The 12,051-nt window shown below is 35.5% G+C and overlaps 1 protein-coding gene and 1 long non-coding RNA gene across 3 annotated transcripts in view; one reads left to right on the top strand and one right to left on the bottom strand.

Annotated features, from left to right (window-relative positions):
* LOC127562335 (uncharacterized) overlaps window positions 1-11,690 on the bottom strand; it is a 70,878-nt gene extending 59,188 nt beyond the window's left edge. Inside the window, exon 1 of the long non-coding RNA XR_007953655.1 lies at window positions 10,831-11,690. This is a non-coding gene — a long non-coding RNA (uncharacterized LOC127562335). The remainder of the gene's footprint in view (window positions 1-10,830) is intronic.
* The window catches only part of RMND1 (required for meiotic nuclear division 1 homolog), a 118,886-nt gene that overhangs the window by 36,386 nt on the left and 70,449 nt on the right, over window positions 1-12,051 (top strand). The window lies entirely within an intron of this gene.

Below are 12,051 nucleotides of genomic sequence, written 5' to 3'. Positions count from 1 at the left end.
TTTCTTCAATGTGAGCTAGTTAACATCACTACCACCATGTCTAAGCATCTATCTTCCCATAATCTCTTCCTTTTGTCTTTAAAAGGGAACATGATTTTGTAGACAGAATGCTGGACTCGGGATCACAAAGACTTGGTATCAAATCTGGCCTCAAATACTTACTTTCTAGATAACCTTGTATAAGTTGTTTTCCTGGGTCTTGCTTTCCTTATCAGTAAAATGAAGAGGCTGTATTTCATGACTCATAAGGTCTCTTCTACCCCTAAAACTATGATTTTATGAGCCACTCCCCCTTTCTTTCTGCACAGAGAATTGTTTTACTCCATCTTACAAAAATGTATGATACCAAATCTGTCAACAGTATCCATTATAAGAAATGAAATCAAGAAACTCCTTGTGGATGTACATTAATAGACAGAAATATTTAATTGCAGGGTAACCAAAATAAAGCTTTGGGGCCAATCTCTCTGCCTTTAATTAGCCTGGTCTTCAAACCCCCCCCCCCTTTTTTTTTAAAGGTTTTAAGACCTTTACATTTACATTTAAAAAAGAAAAATTTACATTTGATTCGAGATGAAAAGATGTAATAGGAACCCTCTGGAGTTTGTCAAATAAGGGGAATGAAATTGTCAGATTCACACTTTAAGAAAATCACTTTGACAGGTTGGTGGAGAAGGGATTAGAGTGGAGAGACACGTGCAGCAGAAAGGCCAATTGCGAAGCTGCTGAAAACAACTAGATGAGAACTGATGAGGTCTAGAATGGTAACTGTGAGTGGAGAGCAGAGAATGTGTGTGAAGGATTCTGGGGAGGCAGAAACAACCCGATGTGATTGCATCTGATTGGATGCATGGGATGAGCAAAAGTGAAGAGTTGAAAAAGATATCAAGATTATTATTCAAAATCTTTCCAGCTCAGCAAAATCTGCCAGCATTTATAATCTGTAGATATAGCCAAAAAAACCAAGGATTGGGGACTTCTGCTTAAGGTAGTGATGTGAGAAGTTGTAAAGAACCCCCAGTCCTTCATTAAATATCTAAAAATGAACACATGACCAAGAAGACCAAAGAGAAACAGTCAGTAACTTCTCCAGCTAGTCTAAATTCAAAGGAAGATTGCTGGAAGGCTGAGAGGCCTTGGAGAACAAAGGTGGCAGGGGAAGCAAAAGGTGACATGAGCCCCAGCCACTTGCTGGAAACCTGCAGCTACCCAAAGCAGAGATTTGTCAGGAGCCCTGACCCCACCTGGACTCACAGAGCCAAAGCCTCTGATCTCAAAGGGCCTGAGACACAGGTGACGATGTGGAAGATGCAGCTTTTAAGAAGGTACGTGCGAAATTAAGCAGATCTCTGAGAATTGTGGCCTGAAGTCAGTGGTATCTTGGCCCTGGTCTGACAGAGTACATCAGGGGAGAGAATGATCCCCTGTAGGTCATTGTGCAGGAAGATACAGGATCAGGTATTACAAGCCTAAGAGCACTCAGCAAAAAACTGGGCCTATTTTAATCACTGAGTGTAATGTTCTCTTGTTCGGTTTTTTGGGGTCTTTGGGAGCAGACTTTCATTTCAGTTCAGTAATTACCAGAAGAGTAGTCAGAGGTTAAAGTCCAAATCCTTTATTATCTCTTTGCCTGATGCTGGGCAGTTTTCTGGAGAGCCTTTCAGACTGACCTTGGTCTTAGTGGGGAAAGTGCAGGAGGCCAGGCCAGCCACCAGGAAGATCTAAGATCAAATTGACTTTCTCCCCTTGTTTCTGAGAGCTTAAGCTCCTTCCCACCCTAGTCCTTTGTCTTCTCTGCCTCTCCTCTGAGGGCTTTCTGAGTCCCAGTTTATATGATCTACACTGAGTATAAATTAATCATTAGTTTATATCATTATATCACTAGGAAACCATTATTTGTTGTAAGATTAAATCAATCATACTGAACCATGCTAAAGTAGATAACTATTGTCTCTATCAATTCCACTGACTAAGCACCTTATAAGAATCCTTTGTTTCAAGTTCAGAGTTCTGGCCCATAACAGCTGAGCATATGCAGTAAGGGGAAGCTTAACACAAGCAAAATCACCATTTTTATTGGAAGCTATTTGGGACATAGCAGGAAGAAAATAACTCCCAGTTGGGTATCATTGCTAAATATTAATAATACAACCACTTGAAGGTAAATTATTACTAATAATAGATACCATTTGTATAATACTTTTAGGTTTATAAAGTACTTTGCAAATATTATCTCATTTTATTCTCACAATCACCCTAGTTAGCAACTGAGTAAAGTGAGACTAAGTAACTTATCCATGGTCACTAAGAGGTTGTCTGAAGCCACATTTAAATTCAAATATTCCTGAACGCAGATCCAGTATTCTAAACACTGTGCCACCTACCTTGTGTAAGAAGTGAAAACACTGAAAAAAATAGAGGTATCTACTATTTCAACAGAAATATCTCTCTAAAAAATACAAGTATCTATATATGTAACATATCTAATAGCAAAAATAATTGACCAAGAAAACAGGACAAGAAAAAATAATTTAAGAATCATCTGATTCTTTGAAAAATCATAGTCAAACAAAGAAACCCTAAATAAAATATTTCAAGAAATCATAAAAGAAATTAAAGAACCAGAAAAAAGAACTGGAAGACAAAGTACAAAATTGGAAGAAGCCACAAGTTGCCTCCTCAAAGAAATCTCAAATTGAAAACACCCAGTAATGTTGCAACCAGAGACAGGTTTAAAAAAAAAAAAAGAAATACTCCAAGCATTCAAAAAGAAAGAATTCAATTGCCAAGAAACTAGAATCAAGATCACTCAAGACTATATTGCAAATAATGAGAGAAAATCTTGGTAAATGATAATTCAAAAGGCAAAATATAAAAGTTTACAACCAAGAATAACTTGTTGGGCAAATCTGAATATAATCTAATGGATAAAAAAGTTGACATTTTAAGAAAATAAAGAATTTTGAACTATCTCAAATGAAAGTACCAACCTAGCAGAACCTTTGAAAGGCAAATACTGGAGGCCAGAAAACCCTAGAAGGTTAAATTAATTTAAACTGTTGAAAGGAGTTAAATAGTATTCCATTGCTTACACTGGAAAAGAAGAGACAACTGTTCTTTTCAAGATCCTACTTCATAAGTCACAAAGGAAATTAAAAAGTCAAACTAGGTTCAAGTGGAATTTGTTCTATTTGGTTGGTTTAAGAGAAGAAATAAGAATTGAAACAAAAAGGAATAGACTAGGGAAGAAATGAGTAAGAAAGGGGAGTTACTTTCAACATTTCATAATTGGGATGTGTGAGAAAAATGCAAACATTGAAGAATACTGGTGGGAGCAGGTATCTTATAAACTTTACTCATCACAACTGAATAGGGAAGAGTAGTACACATGAAGTTTGGTGTAGAAATATTAAACTCAACAAAGAAACAGGCAGAAATAAAGTGTGGTTTAAAAGAGAGAGGAAAGAGCTGTAAAGATAACTTCCATAAGCAAAATAAACTTCAACTTTGGAAGGTGGACCAAAGGAGAGAATGAAAGTATAAGAACTAATGATTGAGGGAGCTGAGAAAGGTCAGAGAAAGGTCATTTCAATTATAAGTTATTAATGTTAACCTCCTTTCTTCTCTTTCACTATTTCCTTTGGAGAGAAGACTAAAAGAGGAAAAAAAGTAAAAATATATATACAATTAACTATTCTAATTGTAAACAAGATGAACTCACTTACAAAATGTATGATAGATCAGTAGAAATATTCCCTGCCTATTCCAACTTGCTACCAATCTCGTTACCCTTCTGGTTTTCTTATTTTAGCTTATGTATCATATGGCAACCAATAAAATTGTTCAGTATTTGGCATAATTGTTCTTGAGTATCTAGATATTTAGCCTTATAAAAGTAGAACCCTAGAAGGAAGTGACACCTCAGATCAAAAGAAAGGTCTGGGACCATTTCACTAGAGGAAAGTCAAATCCTTCTGAAAAAAGAGTTTTTGGCTCAGAGCTCTGGCTCAGTCTCTCTTTTGGTCATTTGGGATGATTTTTACCTCCACACAACTAGAAAAAAGGAGATCCAGAATCTTAAGGAAGCTTCAAAACTAGAATTGAGCAAAAGAAAGCCAAAGAAGATATGAGACCAAAAAATAATAAAACAAAATATAAAGAACAAAAAACTGACACAAAGGAATTAGAAGGAGGAAGAAGGCTGACATTCCTGGAATCTGACTCACATCAGGAATGTATTAAAAAGGGAAATATATATATATGCACAAAAGTCTTCTAAATTTATAAAGAAATGAGAGGACAAGAATGGGATAAAGTGGAAATATAAGAGTGTGCAGGTAAATGGGATAAAGAGGGAGGGAAAAGGTTGGGGGAGAGGATAAGGGAAGAAACTTTGGAGGCAGGAAATAATAAGGCAAGGTAGCAGGTAGAAGTAATACAGAAGAGTTAGCAGAGATAGGAAATAAAAGATACACACAAGGAGTAATAAATGATCAGGAGTAAAATTTATTTAGAAAAAAAAGAGTAGTAATCATTGGTCTCAGACAAAGTTAAAACTAAAATAGATTTAATTAAAAAGGAAATGGGAAACTACATCATATCATCTATATTAATCAGTATTGTTTTAGACTATTTGAATTAACCAATAGTATAAGGTTGGAATATTGCTGGGTGTAGGAAATGATTAATTACTGGATTTAGAAAAATATGGAAAGACTTGGACATATGAAAGATGCTATCCACCTTTAGAGAAAGAAGGCAAGCAAAGACTGTGTGTGTGTGTGTGTGTGTGTGTGTGTGTGTGTATACATGAATGTATATGTATATATGTATGGAATCTATGCCTATTTGTGTCTGTGCATGGGTATATATGTGTGCATGCATATGTATATACATATATGAATATATAAATATATCCATGCTTAATTGTAACCATCTTGGGAATGTGGGAAGGAGGAAATAGAGAATAAAGAAAAAAGTAAAATGTGCACAATAGAAAACAAAAGAAAATGTACAAGTGAGTGTAACGGGAAACTGAGGACTTCTCAAAATAAGTCACTTGATAATTCTAGACCTAATTTCAAAGGTCTGTTAATCATTAAGGCTTTGGGAAGGAGAACAAAAGGCTTGCTCTTCTAGTAGAAATATATGAAGTGATCCCCTGGACCTTTACTTAACTGCTTAGAGAAGAATCTAACTATTTAATAGTTTAGAGATATTCTGAGAGATTTGTAAACTGGCTAATCTCTATTTGTTGATTGAAAAAGCTTGAGGTAAACTAAGTCTCCTTGGTTATTCTAGTTTTATAGACTACTTACCCCTAAACAAATTTCCTCTTTGTGGAGGATTATATGGTTTCTAATAAAATCATTAACTAAGGTAGATTGAATTTATAATTTAGATTCAGTTTATCTGGGGAATCTGGGAAATAGGGTGCTCATATTGGCTAAAATAAACAGTTGTAAGCAGTTGCAAAACTGACCACATAAAACATACATGCAAACAGTTGTAAATCTTGTAAAACTGACCATTATAAAATTCAAGTCAAAATTTAACAAGTTAATGTTACTTCCAAGTATTAAGTGAGATAGTGAGAATCCATGGAATAAGGGAAAGGAAGGGTATCATGGATTCTATATAACTCTAATTTCTGTGGAAATTAACCTCTCTCTCTACTGGTAGAACTCCAGTGGAAAGATGTTCACTTCTTGCAAGACTCTAAAATAAACACTTCTACTCTTCATTTGAGATATGTCTGAGTATTTGTAAATTGGATTTGCCATATCACACATAGGAAGGAAAGATGAACAGTTCTGAACATAATGTATACTTTTTATTTTCATAGGCTTTCATGAAATGGAAATTTATTGTCTCATAATTTTGAATCTTCTCATATTCTACCATGCATATGACAATGATGCTTTTTCTTTTCTTTTTCTATTTTCTATTTATTTTAAATAAATTTAAAAAAAATAAAGCAGATATGGGGCTTGTCATAGTGAAACTGGTTTGGAAAGCTCAAGCAAGGGAACCCAGTATCAGCCTAGCATGAAGCAAAGTCAAGTGACCAATGTGAGCAAGGTCTGCTGTTTAGCACACACTGACCATAGGCTGTGAAGAGGAAATTGATCCTCCAAGAACTAGGGGAAGGGAGTTAGGAGGTGCTGAAGGAAATGAGGAAGACTTAAAATGCCAGATTGTCATGGCGTAAGAAAAAAAATCAAAGTTTAGCAGATTATTTCCATGAGAATCTGCATTTATAATTTGCTGGCTACCTTTTTGTACAGGGTTAAAGGGAAGTCTTCACAAATAGGCCACTTCAAGCAACACACAATAGTGCTGGAGATTTTCTGACATTTGTTACCACAAGTTCTCATTGTTTTTTGACAAGTCCCTAAATGTCATGCTTTTAATATTGTCATGATTTATTTACAAAATCCAAAACTAAGTGGAGGAAGTGTTGGTGTTGATTTTTTTGTTCGCAGGTAATGTGCACTCAATGCAGTGTCTGAAGCAGAAATACAACAAAGTATGGATCAGTTCTCTGCTACTTGTGCTAATTTTGGGCTAAGAATTAACACTCAGAAAACAAGGATACTCCGTCAGCCAATACCACATCATCCCTATGTAGAGCCATCAGTTATAACAGATGGAGAAGTTTTGAATGCTGTGGATAAGTTAGCTGTAAACTTTCCAGGCATGTATACATAGATAATGAGGTTGACACACATTGCCAAACTAATTCAGTGTTTGGGAAGCTCTGAAAGAAAATGCAGGAGAAAAGAGGTATTTGACTAACTACCAAATCAAAGAGCCATTGTGCTGACTTCGTCCCTGCATGCCTCTGAAACCTGCAAGGTAAAACAGCATCGTTGACAGGAAACTAAATTGATTCCATTTGAATTATATTAGAAAGATTCTGAAGATCATCAGGCAGGATAAAATATCAGACATTTAAATCCTTTTTTGAACTAAACTGCCATTCAAACTCTACTGCAGAGAATGTAACTCCATTGGGCTGGCCATATATGTTTGCCAAAAAGAACTCGAAGAAAGAAAATGCAAGCAAAAAAACAACAAAAAGAGTGAAAATACTATGTTGTGATCCACACTCAGCTCCACTATCCTCTCTCTGGATACAGATGGCTCTCTCTTCATCACAAGACCATCGGAAGTGGCCTTCATCACTTCACTGTTGAGGAGAGCCACAAGTTGGATACATTTCAGCTTGACTAACATAGCTTTATCATTTTGGTCCTCTTTGAGAATGAAGGACAACCACCAACCAATGGCTCCCTTATAAAAGCCACTGTTCAGAGGAAATTTTCATTAAAGTCCTCATGATTGGAATAAGAAAGGTGATATGAATTGGTCATCAATCAATAATCAACAAATCAATCAAATATTAGACATACTAAGTGCTGTGCTAAATACATTATTAGGAAACTGGCTAGTTAACAGCTAGAGAGAGAATATGTAAACGGGTCTGACATGCCCTCTAAACTGATCCCCAGGATATGAATGTAGTTATCTATACTTCTGCTGAACTTGAACACAGCATTTACAAGACAAATACATGTCACATGAGACATCACGGGATCCAGGACTTTCCTCCAATAGTCTATTTGATGAGATTCTCAGTTCTACTTCCTAGAAGTTGATGATGGGGGTGGTAAAACATTTTCCAGTTAAATCTCCACTGTTGAAGAAATAGACAGCAGCAAGGATGAGGGGGGGACTTTAAAAAAAATTTTGGCAAAATTACTATTTTCATGACATGTTTCTCTGGAGTTTAATTGGACTTTTTGAATGCTTAATATAAAAAAAAACCTCATTTAGGGAAGGGGAAGCTATTTTCAGGCAGTCCCAGATTCAGTCAGGTTTTCTTCAAGATATATTTGCTTTTTGCTTTCCATATAATCTTCAGACTGAGCTATTGTTTTTTTCCATGCTTTGGGAATCTATTTCAGAAATTCTGTTACTACCTTGGGATCTCTGTGAATGAGAAAGGTTGTTGCATTACAAACTCTGGGAGCTGCTCCTTCCAGCTTAATGGTGGACACCCAGAAGGATCTTTTCCATGTTGCCATTAGACTAAGAATTCAAGAGGTTCTTGCCCTTGTGATTACTGCTGACATGTAACTCCAGACAAGAGTGTTGTTCTTTGGGTGGGGATTTTTACTGGTGCCATTTCTGCCACTGCTCTGATTTGGATATATTAAGTCTGAGACCACTATGAGACATCTGGTTTGAGAATTCTGGATGTAGAGAGCTAAGAATCATTTTCATAGAAATGATAATAAGAATTGATGAGATCATCAAGTGAGATATTATAGAACAGGAGTTGGAAACTTTGGAGAGGGCAGATTCAGCTGAATGATAGGATAAGAAACCAGACTGAAGAGGGTCCACAAAAAAAAGGTGTATTGAAGCATTGGGTGTAGATAGCATTTTCAAGTTAACCATAAAGGAAAGGAGATACAGAAAGATTTTTTTAAGACTAGGAAAGACAGATATCCAGAAAGGGAAATTTGCTGGAGAAGTCAGAAAGGAATGGGATCAAACATGTTTATAGAGGGGATTGCCTTGGCAAGAAAAAAAGGCCAACTCCATATCTAAGACAAGAGGGAAGAATAATGGAGAAAAATGTCTGAGTAGTGTGAAATGAGGAGTTAACGGAGAATCTCTGGGTGAAAATTCTCAATTTTTTCATTGAAGTATGAGTCAAGTAGGAGCCAAACCTATAAAATAGGGAATAAAAACACACACACACACACACACACACACACACACACACACACACATATAAATGTAAAAGTGATTAAATAAAAAGTATACAGCAGAGAACAAGGAACAAGGAAGCAAAGATAGATAGTTATGAATACAACATGTAGTATTTATTATGTACACTTGCCTGAAATGGAAATTTATTGTTTTATATTTTGAATCCTTTTATGTTTTGCCAAGACATGTGGTGCTTTTTTCCTATTTTGTATTTAAGTTTTAAAAAAATAAATTTTTAAAAACATAAATGACAACTGTTGGAGTAGTTATGGGGATTTAGGCATACTGATATACTATTGGTAGAACTATGAATTAATTCAATCATTCCAAAATGCAATTTGGAAATATAACTCCAAAACTGCTAAATATAATATTCCCTATTGACTCATCAATCCCATTACTAGTCACTTAAGTCAGAAATTAAACACAAAAAGGATTCATCTACATACAAAACACAGTAACAAAGAAAAGGAAACAAAGAGGAATTGCTCATTGATTAGGAAATGGTTTTACAAATTATGGTATAATAAAATTTAACACTATAATACTATAAAAATGATGACAAGTGTGGGATTCAAAATTGTCCGACTCACAAAAAAAAGAAACTGAGGCACAGCATTGAGCCAAAAGCATTTATTAAAGGGTCCACAACTCCTTATAATAGAGTGGATCTGAGATTTTCCTCACAATCTGAGATTCCCCCTTCTTCCAGGACCTTAGTTTTAAAGTGCTTAAAACCCAGATACAGAAGTGGCACCATAAAATACAGAGCCTCATTGGCTGATAGATCTTGACCTTGTTTCTCCAGAAGACTTTACACAGAACACAGAATACCATCCCTTTACAAATCAACCAATGAACAGTCTTTGACAGACCTTGCTTAACTTAACCTTTTAGGAAGCTACACTGAGCTGATGAAAAGACTTGGCTGGGCTGATAAGATAGATGTCAAAACATCTATCTGGACCAACTGTCCAATACACAGGCAGGTAACTCACTAGTTGATCTGGTGCTTATGCCATCTCCCTATATTGGGCAACAAAGGGGTGACAACGGACAGAGGGGCATAAAAATTAACTGGGAAACTTTTTGTCATTTTATCATCTCTGCTATACTGGGCTTGGTTACCACAAAAAAGAAAACAAAGGGTGGAGGTCCTCTAGTTTCCTATGAGTAAGCAAGCCAACTTACAATTTGCAGTTCACAGTTCCAGAGCCTAATTATACAGAACTTATAAGCTTTATGAAAATGAAATTATACAGCACTTATAAGCTTTACAAATACTGATATGAATAAAAGAGGGTTCCAATTAATCATTATCACATAGGGATGATTTCAGAAAAACATGAGATTTGTATGAATTAATGAAAAATGAAGTGAGCATAATTAGAACAATTTAGACAATGACCACGATATTATAAAGGAAAATAACTAAAAGACAAGGATTCTGCTTAGTAAAATTATCAGTTGTAACTTCAGAGCACTAATGAAGTATGCTTACCACTTCTTGGCAGAGAAGTGATGAACTAAAACAATGCTATCCAAAGCTAGGGCCCCCCTCCCCAATCCCAAGAGATGTGATCAATTAGATTTTCAGAAAAAGATACCATCACCACCTTCCCAACAATTGTGGCTTTTGTCTTTTAACAGTCACATTGATCTTGTCTCACACCATTCCCTTACCCTGTTCTTTTTCTCTGCTGTGCAAACTCCCAACGTTGCTTATTCTAGATGGATGTCAGATCCTGCAGGATGGTTATAGTCTAACTAATCACACCACCATAGATCACCTCCTGGCTCCATCAGACACCTTCTTGGGAGGTGTTTTGCTTTTGCAGACAAGACAGATATTAATAAGAGACCTGGACTCTTTTTATTTTCAAGGTAAAGTGACTCATAAAAGATGATTGTCCATTACGGATTGTGAATTGGATCACAAACAACATTACATTATTCCTTTGCCCACTAGTTACCAATTCTTCCTGTCTTCCAAATATCTCCATTGCTGCTGAAATCACCACCATCCAGCACTCAGGTTCTCATAACCTGTCATCTTTGACCTCATACTTTCCCTTCACATTCACACCAGCCAGGTGACATGTCACATCTGCCACTCCCCACTCACATGGCCACCACTCCAGTTTAGCTCATAACTTCTCATCTGGACTATTCAAGTCTCCTACTTTTTCCCATTCTAATATATTTCCCACATAGCTGCCAGTGAATTTCCTTAAGTACATTCCCTATTCAATAAATTTACCACTACCTATGTCAATATAATCTATTTTTTAATCATCTCATTTTCTTAATTTCTACATAATTCTCTTTATTTCCATTTTTAAATGTACACAATCATTATACTAATATACAAATCCCATCAGGAGTACATGCTCAAATATTTTACATTTCACTGCACTAGAAGTATAGAATAAAATATCTATTTTCAGAGCTGGCCAAGTTTTCTTCATTAAACTCATTTGTTATGAGATGGATTTTTAGGGGTATGGGAGACAATGTTTCAGGGAAAACATGGGGATAGTGATAGCTATGGTGATTTAAAAGGTTGTCAGTAAAACAAAGAAATTCAGAACAGGAAACAAGCAAGACAGTGTTGCTACAACCCAAAATTAATAGAGCCACCAATTCATATGTAAACTTTTCTTTTTATAGGTAAAAAATTTGTTTGTTGGTGTTATGTTTTTTAAATATTCATAAAAATAAGAATCAAATCATGACTTCAGCATACTGATAGTGTAACAAGCCGCCTGTCTGATAAAATAGAGGTGGAGAACAGAGGCATACATATTCAAATAAATGCAAAGTATTGATTTGTTTTCTTAGGCTACACTGACTAAAATGAATACCAATTGAAATAGAGTGGAAGAATGGCAAAAGACAGTGTTGTTAAAAAAAAAAAGCGGGGGGGGGGGGGGGGGGGGGGGGGGGGAGGAGGAGGAAGAACATCAATAAAATTATAAAAAAACAAAGAACAAAGGTCATATTCACATTCCACATAATTTAGGAACAGAACCTGGAAAACAATTTTTTTTTCAAATGCAAATTTTATTATAGTAATTTATATTGTTTAAAAATTGGCAGATTCAAAAGAACTTGAAAAATTTGTAAAGTAAAATAATTTCAGAGTTCATTCTGAGTATTGTATTTCATTTAACCGAATAGTTTAATAGTTGCTGTTCTATTTGTTCACTAACAAAATTTAATAATGCTGCACAACTTATCTTTGAAAAGAACCATCCAAAAAGGAAA

This window comes from Antechinus flavipes, chromosome 4, assembly GCF_016432865.1.
Source record: "Antechinus flavipes isolate AdamAnt ecotype Samford, QLD, Australia chromosome 4, AdamAnt_v2, whole genome shotgun sequence".
In the NCBI taxonomy this organism is placed as follows: Eukaryota; Metazoa; Chordata; class Mammalia; order Dasyuromorphia; family Dasyuridae; genus Antechinus; species Antechinus flavipes.
The sequence above is the reverse complement of the archived record's forward strand: the minus strand, read 5'-3'. Positions and strand labels throughout refer to the sequence as shown.